The sequence below is a fragment of the Maniola hyperantus genome, chromosome 1 (genome assembly GCF_902806685.2).
Source record: "Maniola hyperantus chromosome 1, iAphHyp1.2, whole genome shotgun sequence".
Taxonomy (NCBI): Eukaryota; Metazoa; Arthropoda; class Insecta; order Lepidoptera; family Nymphalidae; genus Maniola; species Maniola hyperantus.
In genome coordinates this window covers 7,111,582-7,133,863 of record NC_048536.1, presented here as the reverse complement: position 1 = coordinate 7,133,863, position 22,282 = coordinate 7,111,582, and the positions used below count along the sequence as shown (strand labels likewise).

At 36.7% G+C, this 22,282-nt stretch overlaps 1 protein-coding gene across 10 annotated transcripts in view; it reads right to left on the bottom strand.

The window, feature by feature from the left end:
* The window catches only part of mbl (muscleblind), a 379,239-nt gene that overhangs the window by 84,213 nt on the left and 272,744 nt on the right, over positions 1-22,282 (bottom strand). The window contains exon 1 of one of the 10 annotated variants that reach the window (XM_069505185.1): positions 10,377-10,608. The exons of the other annotated variants lie outside the window; for them this stretch is intronic. The gene's annotated coding sequence lies outside the window, so the exon portion shown is untranslated. Of the gene's footprint in view, positions 1-10,376; positions 10,609-22,282 lie in introns of those variants that run through there. 10 annotated transcript variants of the gene reach the window in all.

Below are 22,282 nucleotides of genomic sequence, written 5' to 3'. Positions count from 1 at the left end.
AGCCTTTACAAGCTTTGATATGACGAATCAAAATATATAAAAAGGAAAGTCCAGGTATTTCCTTATGAGTCATTAATAGAGTCAGATGACTCTTTTAATGTTTCGTCAATGTCAATGCCCAGCCTAAACTCTTGGACCTAGAAAGCAGAAATTTCGCACAGAGAATAATAAAGAACGAATAACGCCGGATTTTTCCCACGGGATAGGGAATAAAGAGAATTTATACTTTCGCCGAGCAAAACGGCATGCGATTGCTAGTAATAAAATAATGTAAGTTAGTGTACTTATGTCCAAAGCTGAAATGACACATCACGGCCACACCTAGGCAATCCTCAGGAATTTCGAAAGCGCTTAGTCCAAAGAACTTTTGGCTTCTGCCTGGTGAGACAGATAAACAGATAAATTCTTTATTGTCATAAAACCTTCTTCGCGCGACTTCGTTCGCCTAATTTAAAGACTCAGGCAAAATGTAGCCATCTATCAGTGAAAGAATTTTAGAATCGGTTCATTAGTTCCGGAGACTACCCCAACATCCAGACTTACAAACTTTATCTCTTCATAATATCATGTATTAGTTTAGACAGAGCATTACAAACAAAGAAAAAACTAACAAATAGAAAAAAATTTAGTATAAATAAATGAGAATAACATACTTAAATAGTTACTCGTCGTTACCAAAAGTTTTTACCTTTAAAACTTTTTCTATTCCAAGTTAACGTAAAATGATTCTAAGATACCTTACCTATATTTCGTTTGAACTTTTAAGTAAGGAAGCAGGTCAGAGCAAGAGAACGTGAAGATTTTGTATAGATATCTTTAAACTCATGTATGCCTTATTCAGCATCTCTATACGCTGGCATTTAAAAGGAAGGAAACGAATCGAATCGGAAATGTAATCCTTCCACGAGCACACATAACTAAACGTACCTACTCAAAGCAAATGGACATCGTTTTATTTCAAGCATTAAACAAGCAACTGAGAATGGCGGCGTCAAAGGATCGGCCTCTGATTCTTTTCACGGCAGTTGCTCCGCTGGCTGGTTTCTTAGATGCTCGACACGCACGGGGAAGACATTCAATAACCCAGTGAAAAGATTATCAAGAGCAATCAGACGGAAGCGAATCTAAATAAGAATCTCGTGAAAGCGGTCGGGCGCGAGGGTGGAGTGAAGGGGGGAGAAAAAACAGTTGGGCCCCGGCCTTTGTGATCGGCGATTCGATCAAGTTGCAATCGAAAAATTTTTCACGACCGTTTAACAGGTTTGCGAAAAGTGCGGTTTAGCTGTAGCAATAGCAAACAGATTGACCAACTAAACCTTTACATTCGCGGTCTTGACCGGGACTCGAACCTGGGTCTCCCACCGCTTCGGGGGGCGCTCTTACCGCTGAGCTATCAAGACAATTAGAATGCGAATGTGTACGCCAAGGTAAATGGATAAAAATTTGCTACATTTATTATTACTCACGTACTGTTCAACTTTAATAATGGTTTTTAGAACATACAGTTACCAAACAGATTACGACACACCGTCTAAGTCATAAATGCATAGTATTACCACATTCAACCGCACCTTTCGCTTACTGGTATTGCCCACACACGATTGAACTTTATAACGTGACATTTGTATCGGCTTTGGTTATTAAGGTAACAAGCAGTATTAACTATCCCACGTAAGTAATAAAATCCTTCTCATTCACGCATACCTACGTACTAAACTTGCAATGGAACTTTTTATTATTATTATTCAGATACAAGTTTGCCCTTGATTGCAATCTCACCTGGTGGTAAGTGACGATGCAGTCTAAGATGGAAGCGGGCTAACCTGGAAGGGGTATGGCAGTTTTTATAAAACCCATGCCCCTTTGGTTTCTACACGGCATAGCACCGGAACGCTAAATCGCTTGGCGGCACGGCTTTGCCGGCAAGGTGGTAACTAGCCACGGCTGAAGCCTCCCACCGGACCAGACCAGAAAATAAATTATGAAATTCTAAACCCCTGCCAGGAATCGATCCCGGGACCTCCCACAAATAAGAACACAGCGCTTACCACTGCGCCAGGAAGATCGTCAAAACTTAGCGTAATGATGACTTTGTGGACAACCATATTCTAACACCTTAAAGAAAAAAATGCAGGATGTTATTGGAAACCTTTGGCAGACAAACACTTTTAACAAATGAGACAGTTTTAATCGCTGGTTTTAATCAAACGTACAAGCCAAATTACGTAATAAGTTACCAATATAATATAATTAAATTCCTTAATCAGGGAGCACGGCAATGTCCCGCCAAGACGAGCCATTATATTTATTGTGTAATTAATAAAATGAATAAATATGAAATATTATGAATCAAAAATTCTTTAGTAATCAATTATTGAGTCAGAAAATGAGAATAAGTAACATACAGTAAACAGATAACGACATTTTATCGCGCGTGGAGTGTAAACCGAATAATCACTTCTTTTGTTCGCACGTAACTATTTTAATCGAAGGCCACTTTACAGCTTTAAAATAATCAATTACTGAGCAACATGGGTGACTTTGCCGTGCTATTTCAAATGAGATTTATTAAAATGATTTTTAACATCGACATGACTTGTCATTTGGTTCCTATTGTAAAACATTAAACGAGGAAGTAGATATTTTGTAAAAGCTAATTTACCTCGTAAATGGCAGCATAATGAATTTATCAAATAGCTTCTTTCGTGGCTACAAAAACTAAATTGGTTATGGATTGTCCTCTATGAGAAGTTCAGGCTTCTAGTAGTCGAGCCGTTTGCGAGCGCTTGCTCGCGACTGATTTGTCCGACATGCACGAACCTTTATGCAATGCCCATGTAAACGACGGTAACCACAAGTAAAGTTCACTCGTCTGCGTGAATTGCAAGAACAGCAAGACCATAAAATAATGAAGTAGAAATATTAGCAGAAAAGAGCAGGACACAGCCTTAAGCAGTGGTGTCGCGGTTTGACATGCTGACCTCAGCCATAGACAATGCAAAAAATAGGTATAATTCCGATTACCTCCGTCACAAATTAGAACCAAGTTGTTTTGGGTTCTTCTTATACAGAACTCTAAAAGGTTTCGGTGGCAAGGTATTTAATTAAATAGTAAAGCAAAAAGAAGTAGACAAGAGTGGAAGACGGCCTTGGGCTGGGCAGTAAGGTCGCGCTCCGGCGAGCTGGCCACAGACCAGACAACGCAAAAACTGCCATTACAATTACCTTCGTCAAACTTCACTGGGCCTTTGACACGCTCTCAATAAATTCATTATTGTAATCAGTAAATTAAGTATTTGTGAATTTTAGTTGTGAAAGAGTAATAAAATAATAATAATTGAATAAAAAAAGAAACCCCGCTAAACTTATTTAAACTTCAGTGCTAAAGAGTATCTCAGCCGAGGACCTACAAAACTGTGCAACTATCAGTGCAATCATGTCCACTTTTGCGACACTTTTTGGCACTTACGTTTAATTTTTTGTAGGATTCTAGCAGCCGCTTTTTTACTTAATGCTTTATTAATTTTTATTTGAAGTAAGTATTTTATTAATTTATTGATTTGAAAGTAACCACAAGTACCTACCATTGCTACGCCCTACAACTAAGAATCTTATTACAAATCTTTACTTTTATGTAATCAATAAAAAAATTCTTACTGTTTTCATCAAATCAAAGAGCTGAAACAATTGGTTGTTTACGTTGACTTCCATAAGTTTTAACTACCCCAATTAATTAAAAGATTTATGTTGTCTGTTTTACAACTTGGTTTCAATTTAGACAATAGCTTTCATTTATTACTTATTAATTTAATTAACAGATAATAGCAAGCGCTATGATGAATTCTGATAGGTACCTGCAATAAAATTTAACATAGATATGATACGTTCATACCTATTACATGGCGAACCTATAAAATGCATGCTCACTGATGAGTAAGACAATTTACAAATGTGACCAAAATAGGATAGTTTGAAGTTTTCCTACCTACTTATTCTTTTCTTAGTATAATAATTATATTATAATATCTTTTGATGCCGACTAACTATAAAATTACAATGTTACAAGTGCATTTCTTTCTTGGGCAACTTTTTATTTTGCGTAACAAATTAATCTCTGTCTGTCTGTTTTAATGTATAATTTGAAAATCATTTAGTTTAAGTGTCCGTAAAACCATTATCTCACTTATGAATTATTATCTCATAATAACAAAATATACAAACTAAATTGGATTTACCTTATATGAGGTAACAAGGCAGATTAGTCCTATTTTAATTCAATATACAAATTTGTATTTTACACACTTCTCTCGTTTTACGCACGGAATTTAGGTATTATATTATTTTGAGCGTAACTACCTCAAACCTCAAATCGTGTGACATGCATGATAAAACAAAAAACAGAGATAACGTATTTTGCTTACGCAAAAATGTTACTACCTTTTTTATTTTATTTTGTAAGCTTGATAAAATAATAATATGAAAACCGAAAAAGACCTTTCTGTCGTAGCGATACAAAATGTTTAGATTTAGCATTCCCCAGGTACGATTTCAAGTAATAATCCGGATGCACTGATCTTTGAAATTGTATGGAAAAATCTTCTGAACGGTTAATTAAATCTCAAACTTGAACATTGATTGCATCAGGCTATTGTTACGAGTAGGTCTCAGATTCCGAAATTAATGTTTAGGTAATAACAACGTTAATTAATTTAGTTGCCTTTTAATTACGTCTACATAGATAACTGTGTTGTGACTTGTGTTGCTTAAAGTCCGATATAAAAAAATTAGCCCATACGAGCAATAATAGCCAAAACAGTAAATGACTTAGCCCGGGCAAATGGATGCAAATATAGTGAACACCAAACCAAATTATTAGTCGAGCACGTAGGTCAGTTCCGGCAGTCAAAACAAAGGCCATTGTTACCTGTGCACAGCAGATCGCAACTAGTATTGCTCCTGCATTCGAGGCATGTACGAGGCACATTAAGCAGCCTCTGGGGACGCCGGCAGACTAGTAATTAGCAAGAGAAGCGAAAAATTTGCGACGGGTTAAAATTTACGAGGCGCAAATTACACGATTCCGGCGCTATCGCTGCAGTGCGCTCGTTAATGTGCAAGCCTTATCGAGCATGGTGCGACTGCTCGGGACGGCCCGAAGGCATGTTGACATTAGACTAATCGCGTCACAAACAAAACAAACAGCAGACAATTGCTTTACGGGCACGGTGTTCCATAATCACACGGAGATCTGCGGGGCGATTCGTTAACTCAGTGTCTAACGTTGAATGATAGCCACCGAGCTCATTTGACAACTGTTACCTGCTTTACTGAGTAATACTAAACTAATTTTTCCTATAAAACCGTCAGTGGATTTAAAATAAAAGTCAAAAAGAGCTCGGTGGCTATCATTCAGTGTTAAACACTGATTTAGCGAATCAGTAGGCTGGTGTTAATTCTTTGCAGCTATGGACTGGGCTGCTGTCCAGTAATTGATTGGATATGATATGAGATTATTAAATTTGATTGCATATGAGGTTTTCAGTAGTTTGAGCTGTCTTTCGTGAAGATTTAGTACCTTTACGGTTGGAGAAAATTTAAAGGCTTCAAAAAAATTAAGTAGATATTATTCTGTTCCTAAGGACACTAATTTCAGACCTGTTATGTAATTTAAATTACGCTAATTAAAATTTTAATTTACGCTATTTAAGCATTTCACATAAAACCTGGAAATGGATTACAAAGAATTTGCTTTCCTAGTTAGCATGGAATTATGCAAAGTCCTAACTAGCGGAATGTCAATTAGAGCACACTGGAAATATGCAGTCGATAATAATCTTATCACACTACATGCCGTATATGTCATGTGTATTGTTTTAGAAGATTAACTAAATATGTGCAATGTACATGCTTAATCGTAAATAAATGTAAATTTTGTTTGACCTTAGCTAAATATTATCTTAGGCCCACTTGCACAGCGACACTTAAACAGTTGATTTAGTTAATTTTTTAATGCAGTCACTTATTGGCACAACACATTTTCAGCTCTTGCCAGAAAGTGACGATTACGAAATTAACTAAATCAGTTAAGCTGTTCTTGTGCAAATGGGCCGTTAAATAAGAATTTAATTACATAACTAAAAAGTTTGAGTTTATCTCAAGCTGATATGTAGTACTGAAAATCGACTTGATGATAGACCCTGATAATATTTTTATAATACAGAGACTTATCCAGGATGTTTCTTTAGCGACATGTCATTTTACCGTAATTGCTCAGCTGTATACAGTTTTTTCTTATTAAGTATCTCAATTTTGACTTGATTGTGGAAATCATTTTTCAGAAAATAGGTACATGTCCTTCACGTTACCGATTAATGGAAATGTTATAGAAACTAATTCCTTTAAAACTACTCTAGGCTCAGCAACGTACCACGAATCTGAAGCCCAAGTAGATAGGTACTATCTTATCAGTCATTAATTTGGTCGCGTAATCTGCAACTCGGACTTGTGTATCACATCCGTTTATTTTTCACATCGATAAGATAAAAAATCTATCCGATAACATCCATACAAGCGTTCACTTAGGTTTTAATGCATTATTACTCGTATGTCTAGTCAGTAGGTAATATTTAGCGTTTCGGAATTTGTACATACGATTTTTGGTACGTTGTCATAGGTTCCATCTTGCAGTCACTAGATTTCGTTTTTAACCGACTTCAAAAAAAGGAGGAGGTTCTCAATTCGTCGGAATCTTTTTTTTTTTTTTTTTTTTTTTTATTTTTTATGTATGTTCCCCGATTACGCGAAAACGCCTGGACCGATTTTGAAAATTCTTTTTTTGTTTGAAAGGGTATACTTCAAAGTTGGTCCCATTTCAATTTGGTGAAGATCTGATGAACATCTTCGAAGATAGATACTGGAACTCCTCAACGGATAAGAGTAAATTGCTCGCGATCAGTGTAATAGCTTAGTAAACAGTAGATTTTTAACCAGTCATAGCATAATTCCATGGAGCCACTAAAAATTGTGAAATAAAAATTTTTTACAAAAAAAATAAAAACCGACTTCGTTACACAAACACTAAAAATTGAAAAATAATTTAATTTATTACCGAATATATTATGTATACAAGAGTTAATATAGTTCCATAATAATATTTTTTGGGGTCGGTGCCAATGAGGTGCCATTGTGGAGTCCCATAAAAATACGAAGTCTAGACGATTCGCGCAGCTAAAGCTAAGTTAGCTAAGTTTGTTGTGGGCTCTTCTCAGACCTGGGCGCGTTTGGAACCCTCGTAGCTTTAGTTTTAAGTTTGCGTTATAATTATCACCACTATATTATCTTACAAATCTAACACTATACCAGACAATCAATAAGAGTAATTTATTACCTATTTTGAATAAATCATTTGACTTTGACTTTGACTTTGAAAAGAGAACCAAACTATCTTTGTATGGAGAGTGCGCTAGGGAAATTTCTAAAGTAGGTACTTGTTTACCTATTTGGCGATTGAAAAGTCGGCTCTAAGGCTAAGCTAACTTCATAGTAAGTTAACTGAAAAACATTCGCTAAAAGTTGAGGTTATTTTGCCTAAATCTTACGACACGGCACTCAACACAAACCAAATATTTCAAAATTTTTAGGTCACTATTTATTTTAAAAATTTGGATATAGAACATAAAAGAGCTCATGAAACTCCGTTCGCTTTTTTGCGGTTTAAGAATTTAAAATAATAAAATAAAACAAAAATATCGTAGTGAAGCGGATTCTATTGACAGAGGTTTCATTGTTGTGAGCAGGTAGCCGTCAGCCGGCCAGCTGTTACCCTCGTAGATGAAATGGTGCAAACAGACTATTGTGAAGCTTAGCTAATCCAATATAAGGTACCTATGTACGGAGAATTTCCCTACTCCCTATGAGGTCCCTACTCCCTTTATACGTTGGTAGGTAGTTACAACTAACTTTTTAACGTTAATTAGGTAAGTTAAGTAACTATATCTACGTAAGTACATACTTAAAAAAACATTGTAGGTAGGTAACAACGGCTTAACAGTGAAGCTTTCTACCTATTATGGCAAAGTTAATAGGGTGATTTATGTTATTTTGTTAACCGACTTCAAAAAAAGGAGGAGGTTCTCAATTCGTCGGAATCTTTTTTATTTTTTTTTTATTTTTTATGTATGTTCCCCGATTACTCGAAGACGCCTGGACCGATTTTGAAAATTCTTTTTTTGTTTGAAAGGGTATACTTCAAAGTTGGTCCCATTTAAACTTGGTGAAGATCTGATGAACATCTTCGAAGATAGATACTGGAACTCCTCAACGGATAAGAGTAAATTGCTCGCGATCAGTGTAATATCTTAGTAAACAGTAGATTTTTAACCAGTCATAGCATAATTCCATGGGGCCACTAAAAATTGTGAAATAAAATTTTTTTACAAAAAAAATAAAAACCGACTTCGATACACAAACACTAAAAATTGAAAAATAATTTAATTTATTACCGAATATATTATGTATACAAGAGTTAATATAGTTCGATAATAATATTTTTTGGGGTCGGTGCCAATGAGGTGCTATTGTGGAGTCTCATAAAAATATGAAGTCTAGTTGGCACCGGCACCAAAAAGTATTATTATCGAACTATATTAACTCTTGTATACATAATATATTCGGTAATAAATTAAATTATTTTTCAATTTTTAGTGTTTGTGTATCGAAGTCGGTTTTTATTTTTTTTGTAATTTTTTTTATCATAACGAAGAAGATAATTAAGTAGATAGGTACCTACACAGATTTACATAGGAGATACATTTGCTGCCAAACTGTAGAAACAATTTAAAAATAATCCTTTGTTTCTACAATTTAATATGATAGCGCAATATTTCTGCTTTGCTGGCACACAAAGGTCTATAAATAAAGAAATAGCATGACAATAATTTTAAGCACTGTAAACGAATAAGAGCCCCGAGCTTCCTTTTTGGGTTAAAGTTAATAACTTACGCTATTCCGTGCAGTTTGGCACAACTCGCACATTAGGAAGGAATTTTATTACCTACTGTAATTTTTGCGAAAATTGTGTATTCAGTAACCTTCAAGTTCTACCTACCTACTCAGTTACAGGCTATGAAATGTCTTATGTTAACGATTTTTGTGTTACTTTGTTTGTCTCAACTCTAATTCTTTTACTCGTATTATGGCAAAGATTAGCTTTTGTTTTGTTTCTTTTAAACAGAATTTCCAGAAAGAGGTTATCAAATTCAAAACGTAGATGTTTATTGTCTACCTATCTATTTTAACTTTTATTTATCTTGCCTAAACAATAAATATTTATATTATTCAGGTGTCAAATTATAAAATTAAGTAATATTGCACAAATGCACATTTTACATTACTGGTTAGATTGTAGATAGGTAAATGAGATTTGTTGAGATTACTTCTAAATCTGTGCATATTTTTTATGTTAAAAAATTAAAAGAAGTTAGATACCTACCTACCTTACTACTTGGGTATTTTAGGAAGTCTATTTTATCTCACCAATCTTGGTAAGGTTATCTTACGTCAGCAAAAGATTTACAAGGTGCTTAATATATAATACCTAACTAAGCTGATCACTTATAAGATTGAAAAGCAGTTCTTAGATTGGAATAAGGATTTACAAATCTGATACCAAGCTCATCTTACATAATATTATATTGCTGGAAATTATAAAATCTACTAATTTACTAAAATAAAACAATTTTATGTCGTAAATTATACCTAAATATAAAGTAAGTGTGAAGTGTAGTAAGTACATTTCTACTTTTCTATTAACTCAATGTGTGATCTCAAAATTACTTACCATAATAACATTTTATCGCAACCAAAAAAAATCCAGGATCAAATAAAATGAGACTAATGATGAAATCGCATGTTTGTTTGAGGAAGGACGGCGTTGGAGCCAGGAGGTTAAACTTATTTCAGTAGTAGGGGCCATTACCCTATTCGGAGTTTCAACTTCATGACCTTTGTGATAAAGTACGGGGTAAAAGGGGGTAACATTGCACCGTGGTGCCCCGTAACCCGATGCACCATGCGGGCACGCGGACGCAGGCCGCGCCGGAGCATCACGCGATCCAGCGCACACCGGGGCTCGAGCACACTGGTATCGCTTTAGACAGTGGTAAATTTCCGTCGAATTTCGGAAATCGCCTCCGAATCAACTCCGAAAACACAAAAGATAAAAACACTATCAATGTGGGACGCACGAGATAATACATATAACTAATACGTAAAAAAAACACTACTTTAATTCACAAACTTTCACGTTGCTCACTTTGACGCGAGTTCCGAATTCGACGATAACGGTCGTTTCTAATATAATGAGCGGTAACACTTACATGATGAGGGGTAAGTAAGCTGGGTAAGGGAGCGTAACTGTCCAAAAGTCAAATCATAGCAAGTCGCACTAAGTTGGGAGAAACGATTCGCCGGTAGCGTATAGAGGTCGCGTTCGCGACCACGGCAGGGCGGCACGCGTCGTGATCGGAGCACGAGTGCGGTGCACAGAGCAGCGCGAGTCACACAAGCACAAGCGGAGTCGGCGGGCGACTGACGGGAGGCGAGTGGCGCGGCGCGGGACGTCGAGTGCGCGCGCACCCCGCGCCCCGCGCGCCACCGCCCCCCGCGCCGCTCGTCCACCGCCCCCCGCGCCCGACGCCAGCCGGCTGCCTTATCGCCGCACGGCGCGCCGCTTCCTTTCTCCTCATGCAGTTGCGAGCTTTTCGCCACTGTCACACTTCCGCCCGCCCGTTGATTGTGTATAGTTTTAACCGGTCAATGTGGTCTCGAACAAAGTGTTCCTACTTTGATATGAATAATTTATCTATAGGTACCTAATTCAAGTAGCGAAATTGCCTTACCTACTCGCCTGCTTGTATAAAACCCGCACCGCTTACCAGCTTTCGAACAGTAAGTACTTACCTACTTTTTTTTCAGGAATCTTTATACAAATTCTTAGATGTCGATTTACCTAGGTAGTTTTAGGTATTTACTGCATAATATTTGGTAACATTACCATTCACTTAATATAGCTGACGCTTTTAAAGTTTTAAATATTAAAAGTACATTGTCGCAGGGGGGCCGGGGCCCGGGGGATCCCGAGGCAATGTGCAAGCGAGATTGGCGCCGGCGGCGGCGGGCGGCGGGCGGCGGGCGGCGGGCGCGGGCGCAGGCGAAGCGGTGAAAGTGCGCCGAAACCGGTTTGCGAACCGCGCGTGACCCGTCCGAGGACACGCCACCCGACCACTTCGCGATATCACGCACGATCCCAAATAATGAACACCACTTGCGATAATTTATATCAAACTAGCTTATGCTCACGACTTCGTCCGCGTGGACCATACAAATTTCAAACCCCTAAATAATACCCCTTTAGGGGTTGGACGTACGATCGTAGACGTACTAAATATCAATTTGAACAATAGTCTATTATATATAAAAGGAAAAGCTGACTGACAGACTGATCTATCAACGCACAGCTCAAACCATTGGACGGACCGGGCTGAAATTTGGCATGCAGATAGCTATTATGACGTAGACATCCGCTATGAAAGGATTTCTGAAAATTCTACCCCGGGGTTGAAAATTGAAATAGAGGTTTGAAAGTGTAGTCCACGCGGACAAGTCGCGAGTATAAGCTAATTAAATAATAAATATATTTATAATAATAATTAAATATTTATAATAGTTCTTGAGACGGCACGCATTGTGAGGAGGTTCCTCACTCTGGAGCCCTGACCATTGGCAGCTTGGATCCTAGCCCGCTGCTAGTGGGATCCATTTTATCATATTTTTAATTATTGTTTTTTTTTTGTTCTAGTTGTTTCTGTTATTCTATCGTTTGTTGTTTCTGTTACTTTATATTCTGTTGTTTATTTTATTTTATTTTTTGTTGTTCCTGTTATTTGATTTTCTGTTACTTTACTTTAATTTTTTTTGTTGCTTCTGTTATTTTATTGTTTGTTTTTTTTAATATGATAAAAATGAGAAAAATAAATAAATGAAAGTAGTAATTAAATAATAATAAATAATATTAAGCTAGTAGATATTACTAAATGTCTTTGGAAACAAAGGCTATACAGTTTTGAAAGGTATACCTACCTACTTATTCAGACATTTATTGGGATGGTATTGCAAAAAGAATACAGAATGAAAGAAGTTTCAAATTCGACTATTAATAAAATACCTACTTTTAAAATTCAACATAAATATAATATGCAGCGGTACATATTTAAAAGCGAATATTGCATTGAGAATTGGAGGAAGTCCGCACAGATGGAATAGAAAACGAAGACATTATGAAATCGGACAGGATTCGCTGGGGCATTACATAAGTTGAGCAGTATTGACTACGATAGTACGATCCCAATGTAGAGCCTGCAACAGAATCTGAAAGTCGACGAGACCGCAGTGTTCTTTGATATTTTTAAGTCACAATTTCAAGGAAAATTGTGGGTGATTTGTTAAACTTGAGTTGGGTATAAAGTTCAAACTTAAGGCGTAACGCACAGCTTCAGGGTGGAGCGAAGCCGAGGCGGAACAACCTTTTCAAGAACAACTCAAACTCAGCTTTATTCACTTTAACATACAGCTGAAATCAAAACACGGGGAGTGCCAAATATGCTTGGAGTCACCGCCGCTATGCCACTAAAGCTTAGTTTTGAGTTGTTATCAAATACGCTGGGGAATGACTTCACTCTACTCAGCAGAAGCAGAGGTAAGTAAGTAAGAACTAATCTCTGGCAGAAGTAATGCACTTCTGCTGAGTAGAGTGGAGTCAAGGCTTAGATATGCTACTATAACTAGGTACCTACGCTACCTACTAGGAGAGCCGAAAAGGCATAGTTTAGTGGTATACGGAAGGATCTGCGCGTCCACTGCACCCTTCCGCACCACTATCCCAAGAAAGCCCCTAATTTATTAATGGAACCACGACCCTCAGCAATGATGCAGACAGAGCTGAACATGCAACAAGGTACCTACTGCAGACCGCAGTCACGATGCGATGACGACGCGAGTCCGTTTTTGCGCCGGGCGCTTTCAAGCGTGACATCTAAAAGCTCATTTATACACTTCTTGTGGTCGTCTCGACTTGAATTTTTTTCAACATTTTAATAATGTAATACATTTTGTAAGATTACATTGCTTTACGTGTCACGTGGCGGAATTTTAGTTAAACATTTCAGTTGAATAACCTTTATTAGGAGACCTCTTCCGAAAGGACCAAATGAAACAAACGTTCACTCTCGCGTTCTGAACTTTAAACTAAATTGGGTACACATGCGTCACTAATAAAATATTTTATATCTAAGGGGCTGACCCACCCCGGCTTATTTCGAGAGGAATTTTTGAAAACCGGTAGGGTAGAATTTCCAAAAATCCTAAAACACCTCTACCTACTTTTTATTTTTGCCTGAAAGCTCAAAAATGTACCCATTTTCATAGATTGAAGAATGACGGACTTCCATACAAACATAAAATAAATAAAATCGAAATAAAAACTGTCATCCCCTATTTAACCTACTTATGGATCGAACTTCCAAAAATCCATTTTTAGTATACGCCTGCTCATAAAAGAGAAGTAAAGAAAAGTAAAAATTGTGAGTTTCCAACCCCAGCGGTTTAGACTGTGAGTTGATAGATCAGTCAGTCAGTACTAGTCTTTCTATTATTATAAGTACCAATAGAGTATAGATATATCCACGATTCCTTCATTTACATCACAGGGCGCGAATTTAGCCAGTTCTGTTTTCACCCAAGGTCACCCATTAGTCATCTTTATCAGAATTCATTTTGTTCCCTAAACTCATCAATACACTTTACTTATCACAATAGTTCGGAGTCTATGACATAAATAAACATGGAATGACTAATGAATCCGATCGATGAGTGACTAATGTTGTTGATGAAACCGATCGTCGCGAAATTCACTCCTAAAAACCGGCCAAGTGCAAATCAGAGTCGCGCACTGAGGGTTCCGTAGTACAATCGTATTTTATCGACATTTTGCAATATAAATAAAAAATTACTAACTAGATCTCGTTCAAACCAATTTTCAGTGGAAGTTTGCATGGTAATGTACATCATAATATTTTTTTTGTTTTATCATTCTCTTATTTTAGAAGTTACAGGAGGGGGGGGGGGGGGCACGACGACACACATTTTACAACTTTGGAAGTGTCTTTCGTTTAGAAAAAAATGATATTAGAAACCTCAATAGGTATCATTTTTGAAGACCTATCCATAGATAGTACCCCACAGTTAATAGGTATAGTTCCATATTATTATGGAACTATACCTATTAACTCTTGTATACATAATATATTCGGTAATAAATTAAATTATTTTTCAATTTTTAGTGTTTGTGTATCGAAGTCGGTTTTTATTTTTTTTGTAAATTTTTTTACAAAACAACTTGTCGTGACTGACTGACTGATCTATCAACGCACAGCTTAAACCACTAGGGTTAAAAAAATTAAAATTTGACAGAAGAAGATAAGCAGGAGTTCTGAGAAAGGATTTTTGGAAATTCCAGCCCTAATGGGGTTAAATAGGCGATGAAAGTTTGCATGATTGTCTGTTATTTTTAACCGACTTCATTCAAGTTATGTTTGACAGACACACAGACAGACAGACACACAGACGTAACGAAGTGATCCCATCAGGGTTCCTTTTTCCTTTTGAGGTACGGAACCATAAAAATTAAAACTGTTGCGTTGTATTTTGCACAGGTTCACGAATTCTGCCCGTTCTAGAACTCTAGACCTCTAGCGTCTTCTACCTATTAATGCAGAATACAATTTTCGATAGTAATCATTAAATACAATATCATTACTCTCTATGTATCTAACTACTTTTAAATGGGCTTTCAAAACGCGACATAAAAACCATGATATCGCATGAAAAACGCAGTTCCGTGCATTTATTGCACATTATTTTTGTTTGATTTTTAGCCGACTGAATTCATACAACTTTATTTATAGAATCAGTACTAGCTTTTACGTGCGAACACGTTCTCGTCAGATGAAAAACAATCGTAATTACAGCCGTGGTATTTGAAGGAAATATGAAGTGGTCCGAGAGACAGTAGGAAGTTTTGTGGAAGTGCTTGGTAAAAATTGAACATGGTTCTTCAGCATAACGGCCCGTTCACACATGGGAGTCCGTTTTACTGGTACGTTTTTAACGGATACGTCATAAATTTATGCTCTGTTCACACAGGCACCGTATAACGTTCAACTGATCCGTCATTAGTGGATGCGACGTGTGAACAGAAAACTCACAGTATACTACACAGTAAAACACGCAGTAAAACACACAGTATCTACCCGTTAAAATTCTACGTATCCGTATATTTCCGTTCCGTCCGTCCATGACATCCGATGACAAAACGGAATGTAATTTTTTTACGGAACGATATTTTTTACTGTATACAGAATACTGTGCCATGTGTGAAGTCGCTTATACAACTACATACGCCATCGACGAAAAAAAAACGTACACGATAAAACGGAACAGTAAAACGGAGACATGTGTGAACCGGCCGTAATAGGTATGGTATGCTGTGGCTGGACCCTACCAGCCGATAGGTTGTGGGCTCGAGAGTTATGAAAGTTTTAAAATTACATTATCTTTATCACAAACAGTATAATAATAATAATATATTCTTGACTGTGTTTCTCATTGAACTTTTAACAAATAGGGTATTTGACAGGTTTTTAAAAACTGTTCTACGTTAATCACTGATGTCTAAGGACTCTATAAAAATGTATATTTTACGTTCCATTAGGTACATATAGTGCAAGAAAAACGAAAACAAAAAATATCATTTAAATATCCCGCGAAAACGCTTTCCTGACAATATGGCGCCTCATACGTCATTTTGATGTGACCTGTACGTAAACTTTGGTTGTTGACTATACTATACACGCAACTGTTTACTAACAGTTTACGTCATTAACCACTCGGCCAATCACACCTGTTTACGAGCACGTGACTAAAATAAATAATCATTTTATTTGTCGGTTTTCTTTTAAAAAAATTCGTATCTTTCTTAACTAACTATAGTTGGTTTCCCAAGTTCATATTCAATACGGATGCCATCAATAGGCGGTATTGTATTAAAGGCGGCAAAAATATTTAAAAGTACATATAAAAATATTTGCAACTTTTGGAACTTGCCTTGGAACTGAGAAGGTGCCTAATGAAGATTGTAACTTCATAGCACCTGCTTTGTTTCATGGTATGGTACCTAGTACTATCTTTTGTATATTTTTACGACCCGAAAGACCGCCAAGATTCAAAAATTGTGAACCAACCACAAACCAGCTGGAAAGTCTAGTAGGTAACGCAGATGAACTAAAGTAACTTTCAGCGTTTATGCACTTTCTTCAAACTCGCCACGGCCTCTTGGAGTACAAACTGTACCAGGCAATGGTATCGACGGCTTTCTTACTGTTTCGTGGCGCGTGTTGGCGTTGTCTCGGACGGAACACGCAAACTACGCCCACGATATCTTTCTTAGTTTATCTAAAATTAGGCCACGTTTCAACAAAAACTTTTACGTCTTTGCCAATTTATTATCAAGTATGTACAGTTGTTTTTAATAATTAGTAATTAGGAAAGTACCCCTTAGTTACACTTTTTAGACGATCATACTTAGGTAATACGTAGAGATTTATTTAAGTCTGGCTTTCTCCCGCAACTTCATTCGTGCTATTTATACCTCGTTTCAGTGAAAAAAAAATCAGAATCGTATTACCTATTTATTAGTTCCGGGGTCTACCACCTACATACAAACTTATACCCTCTAACAAATAGATGTGGAATAGCGGTGGAATCGTAATACTCTGTTTTGTCTTTTTCCGTCAAATGTCCAATACTGATGACAGAGAAAGACAATATAATGTATAATTATTCCACCGTTATTCTACGTTTAACTGTTAGGCAGATAAAGTTTACCTCTGTTAGTAGTGTTGGCAGGACTTCTCTTTCGCTCTACGGGGACGATATTTTATTATTTTTGGAATAACTTCTAGTTAGCCATTATGAGCGGCTGTGTTGTTTGAATACCTGTATCAAATCAAACATAGAGCTAGATGCTATGTTGAAATAGATTGGCAAAAAGTGCACTTAATTGTAATTTAAGGAAGATGCGCTTCGTTGGCGATTTCGGTGTCCTCGAGACGAGCGAAGAAGTTCAATGACCTGCCGTTCATCTTATGCCCGCAAAAAATGCACTGTTCCGTCCCACGCCAAACGCAGCACTCACACAGTTAAATAATTAACGTATTACAAACACACTGAAAATTCGTTTAAGCCAATCACAGGCATGTGTAAATTTCATTCCACATTTCACGCCTTCTTGAAGCTAAGCTACAAATTATTGTGAGTGGTAGACTAGCTAACAATAGACAGATCTAAAACAATTTAAAACAGGAAATCCTTTCAAAATATTTTTAATTCATGCATGCCTATTATAGGGTTTCGTTTTCCTGACCTACCTATTTCTGTTCCCGGGATATGGGAAAAAAATAGGTTATCCGGGAATTAAGAAATTTTGAAAAATGGTTGGTTTTGCTGTTTTTAGCTACAGAAAGTGAAACACGTTATTTATTAAATCTGCAGTTAAAAAGTAGTTATAATTTCTTATCAATCCATACTAATCTTATCCATATTAGTCTATACTAATCTTATAAATGCGAAACTGTGTCTATAGGTCTGTCTGTCTGCTAGATTTTCACGGCCCAACAGTTTTACTGATTTTTATGAAATCTGGTACAGAGCTAGCTTACATCCCGGGGACGGACATAGGCTACTTTTTATCCAAGAAAATTAAAGAGTTCCCACTGGTTGTTTAAAGGCCCATCCGTTTAACCGATTTGTATGAAAGGTACAGAGGTAGCTTGCGTCCCAGAAATTGAATAGGCCACTTTTTATCCCGGAAAATCAAAACTGTGTAACACTCTAGTGCAGTAATCTTTCGACATGTAAAATCAAATGTATGGGTATCAAGCTAATTATTATTTTATCATTAGTAATTTACGCGGAAATTATTGTTGCGCTTTTTCGATGCCTGATGCAAATTTTTGCTCCTCCTGGTCTATTGATTTAAATTGATTTGAAACCTTGCTCATACCTACCTACTCACATATCTATTGTCTATTGGTTTTGCTATGTGGCAGAAGTCGCAATATTATCTCAACAAAATAGTCAACTGTTGGACAATAAACAAAGCCGGCGGGGTTGCACCCACGCAGCATCATCTACACACCAGTTCACTGCGCACGCGCCGGGCTTCCTGTGCAAACGCAAATATATGCCACATCGTTTTGAGAACTGATCCTACGAGTTTAAATTCAGTTTATTGGTGTCTAGTGACAAACCTAATTTGTATTTAAAATAGCTAACCAAATTGCTCGATTATTATTTATTACGTAAATTGGTTATTGATTGGGCGACGGAGTCATGAATTAACATTAACGTTAACTTGAAAAGTTGATTCAAATAAAATTTATGTTCGTAATAATTACTTGTAAATCTGTCAAGATTGTATGATGGAGATTGGAGATGTCAAATCAGATGATTTCCAACAAATCACTCTGCATACTAATTGAAAGTTAACGTTATCTTGAAAGTTACACTTCAGCCTCAGGCAATAACAAGGCAATCAACATGAAAAACTTATATAAGAATATTTCCAAAACTGAAACTCTTTGTAGTTTTTTGTTTCCTTTTTAGTTAATTTAAAATTTACAAGATAGTAGATACGTATTATATACAATACGATAATGCCTGTACAAGTTTCAGATACGAACGATAACTGTCTGTATTTAATTAAATTATACTATAAATAAAAAAACTATAGTTAACAATCTGTATGTCCTTTGGCAAAGGCCTCCTCTCTATTTAATTGTTAGCGAAATAATTTGAAACTACTGGTGCTTTAAAGTAAATATTTCATGAAGAGGTATAAATTCTTAGTCTACTGCAAGCATATTATACCCATTAAGTTAAATAAAATGTACGAAGAATTTAGAAATTGCTTAGCTTCCTTGAAGCGCATCGCTGTAATTGACTTGCCCAAGCTAAGAGCACGAGGCATAATATCCGATTTATTTATGCCACATTTTTAACACTTTATACTATTATTTTTACACATCAATAAGTTTATGTTTAAATGATGCCACTGACGCTGTAAATTGGCTTATGGTTTTAACATTATTTTTTAATTATGGAAGAGTAGGTACTCGTAGTTGCTATCCAAGCAGCTTCAAGTTTTGTATGGCATACTATTAGTAGATATACGTTTTATTCTATCATAGGCTGAGATATGTAAAACGTACTCTAACTTTGCTCAGACTTAAGTTTCTGTTAAAACGAGACAGATTTATGTCAGCGGTACTGTGCAGCGATATAACTGTCTCGTTTTAAGTGTCTTAAGTTTGAGACAAGTCAAACTACTGTAGGCAGTGATGTGGTTATCATAACTCTATGACTGTAGGTATATTATAGATGATAGATCTCAGCCTTAGATTACAGACGATTAAAGTTGGTACAATTTAAATGCGTAAGTTAGTAACTTGTAATTATGTGATTTTTGTTTCTAAGGAATAAACAAGCTTATATGCAACGGTACAACGAATTAAATTATAAGCACAAAATGCTTGCGCGAAAAACAAAAGCTAGTACTTCATAATAATTATAATTATAATAAATTCAGCGAGTGTATGGATAAGCTCCGACATCGGGCCGTTTAATTAGACGCGGTGAAGCGAAATACTCTCCCGGGCCTCGGCAGCGAACGCATGCTCGCACCTGATTCATGACTCTGCATGAGCGGTAATTAACCCGCTCCATCAGCCTCCTTGTTACCTGGATACCACTTATCTCACGGATTTTAATACCGAAAACCAGCTATTATTGAACTTGTGCCCTAATTGTTTGGTGACTGGCCACATGGGAACGCATTAATTGCTTGAGAGCATCTAGACGCTTAAGAAGCGATAGATAGCATCTAAAAAAGAAGGCAAGCTTTAAGCTATAAAATTCTCAAATGCGACGTACTATCCCGGGCCTCGGCAGCGAACGCATGCTCGCACGTGATTCATGACTCTGCATGAGCCTAATTAACTCGCTCCATCAGCTTCCTTGTTACCTGGATACCGCTTATCTCACGGATTTTAATACCGAAAAACAGCTATTATTGAACTTGTGACCTAGTTGTTTATTAATGGGAGCGCATTATAGCTACTATTACTTGAGAGCGTTTAGCTACTGCAACTGCCATAGCATCTAAAAAAAACTCAAGCTTCTCAAGCTATGAAATTTAAAAATGTTTCCATTTGGACGCCTGAGTCTTAGCCTAGAAGCATAAGCGAAGACAGCTCAAAATCAACCGCTCAGTTGCTGAAGAAGCCTTTGTTAATTGATGGTTTAAAAACTAGAAATCCGGAAAAGCTGCCTACTGCCATTTAGCCACTGCCATTTTCTGCACACTGCATGCTGCCATCAAAGCATGAGTGTAAAAAACTGTCATATGTCAAGGTCAGTGTGCGGAGTGCGTCCATCTAAGATCGTAGTCAGACGCAAACATTGCCAAAACAAAGTTTTCTCGTGTAATCCAATGACTGGTTTATTTACAACCTTGGAAAAGTGTGGTTTCGCTCTACTATGAGTGACCTACGTGTATTTAGGTTTGTCCCGGAATATGGCGAAGGAACGGAAATGAAAGACTTTTATTTGACATCTGCCGATATTTGCCGTTGTTATACAACAATCTAAATCAGCCCCAACTGCGCTTTCATAGTAAGTTGCGATTATTGTATTGAATAAGCTAATTAGGTATAAAATGGATATAAATGCTAATGTAAAACATAATTAAATTTTTAATTGCTGAAGTAAAATAATAATAGCTCATTAAGTTATGTATTAGTTTTATCTATGTAAGATTGCGAGAGTAAGCCAAGCAAAAATAAATAATTACTTTAAACGATCTCGTTACAAAATCTGCTCGTTCAGTAGTTATAAACTAATGTGTCGAACACATCATACAATACACATCACTGAACTTTGACGATGATCATGCCTGCTAAGCTAAAAAATCTATAAACTCTTCAATAAATACTCGATAATATCTTTACTTGATTTTGCCCGTGACTTCGTAAGTAGGTACGTTTTTATTTAGGGTTTTTAAATCTCGTCATTATAATACCAAGAATACACGATTCACGATTTAATTGCTGCAATAGGTTACCACCCTCAGTAATGAAGATTACGATACAGAGAGTAAAATTCAATTTAACGGGAGACAAAATATTCTGTTTCTAATACAAGCTATACCTATTTGTGCTTTTCATCATGATTTCATTATGAAAAGGTAACACAAACACTAACACACTCTTTATTTAAGTATGGATAGTGTTATGTTCTTCGAGTAGCACTCTATAGAGTGTTGTACAGAAACTGATGTTATTATAGGAATTATTATCAAAGTAATAAGAAACGCAGCAAGCGGTACCGAGCGCACTGTGTGCTAAGTGCTTTTTAAGGTCGCTTACCTCATCTCGCCTTCTAGTCCGACAATCTTACTATGCACGAATTTAGTGTGACCATACTTATTAGATCCATTTCTGTCTTAATCTTATATAAGCTATGTGTGTGTCCATCTTTAACTGTTTAATCTGCGTGACCTCCTTAGCATCTACGAATTTGGGAGTTGGGACTATGTATTGCATTGCGATCGCATTGTAATCGTAGGCTAAATTAAAGGTACCTTTAAATACCTGACTGCAGCGAAGCCCAAAAGGTGGGTTATTTTGACCTGTATGTATGTCCGTTCCTATGTCCGCTCGTAACTCCTCAAGAGCTCAACTGATTTTGATAAATGATACGTCATTAGATTCGCCTTTATGGCGCGAGTGTCACTGGATACACATAATCCAGGTTAGCCCGCTGGAAGCTTCCATCTTAGACTACATCGTCACTTAAAGGTAAGTGACGATGTAGTCTAAGTGAGATCGCAATCAAGGGCTATAACTTATATTTGAATAAAAATTCTTAAAAATTCATAAAATTCTTAAAAATCGGAATCAGAATATAAATTAAGGTAAGATAAAGAAGGTAGTAGGTAGGTACAAGAGGTAAGTTTCCGTAGGTACTTTTTTCCCGTTAAATCTGTGAACTACATAGAAGCGCCCGCACTGCGGAATTAGTTCCGCACCGGAGTTTACATGATTTAAATTCA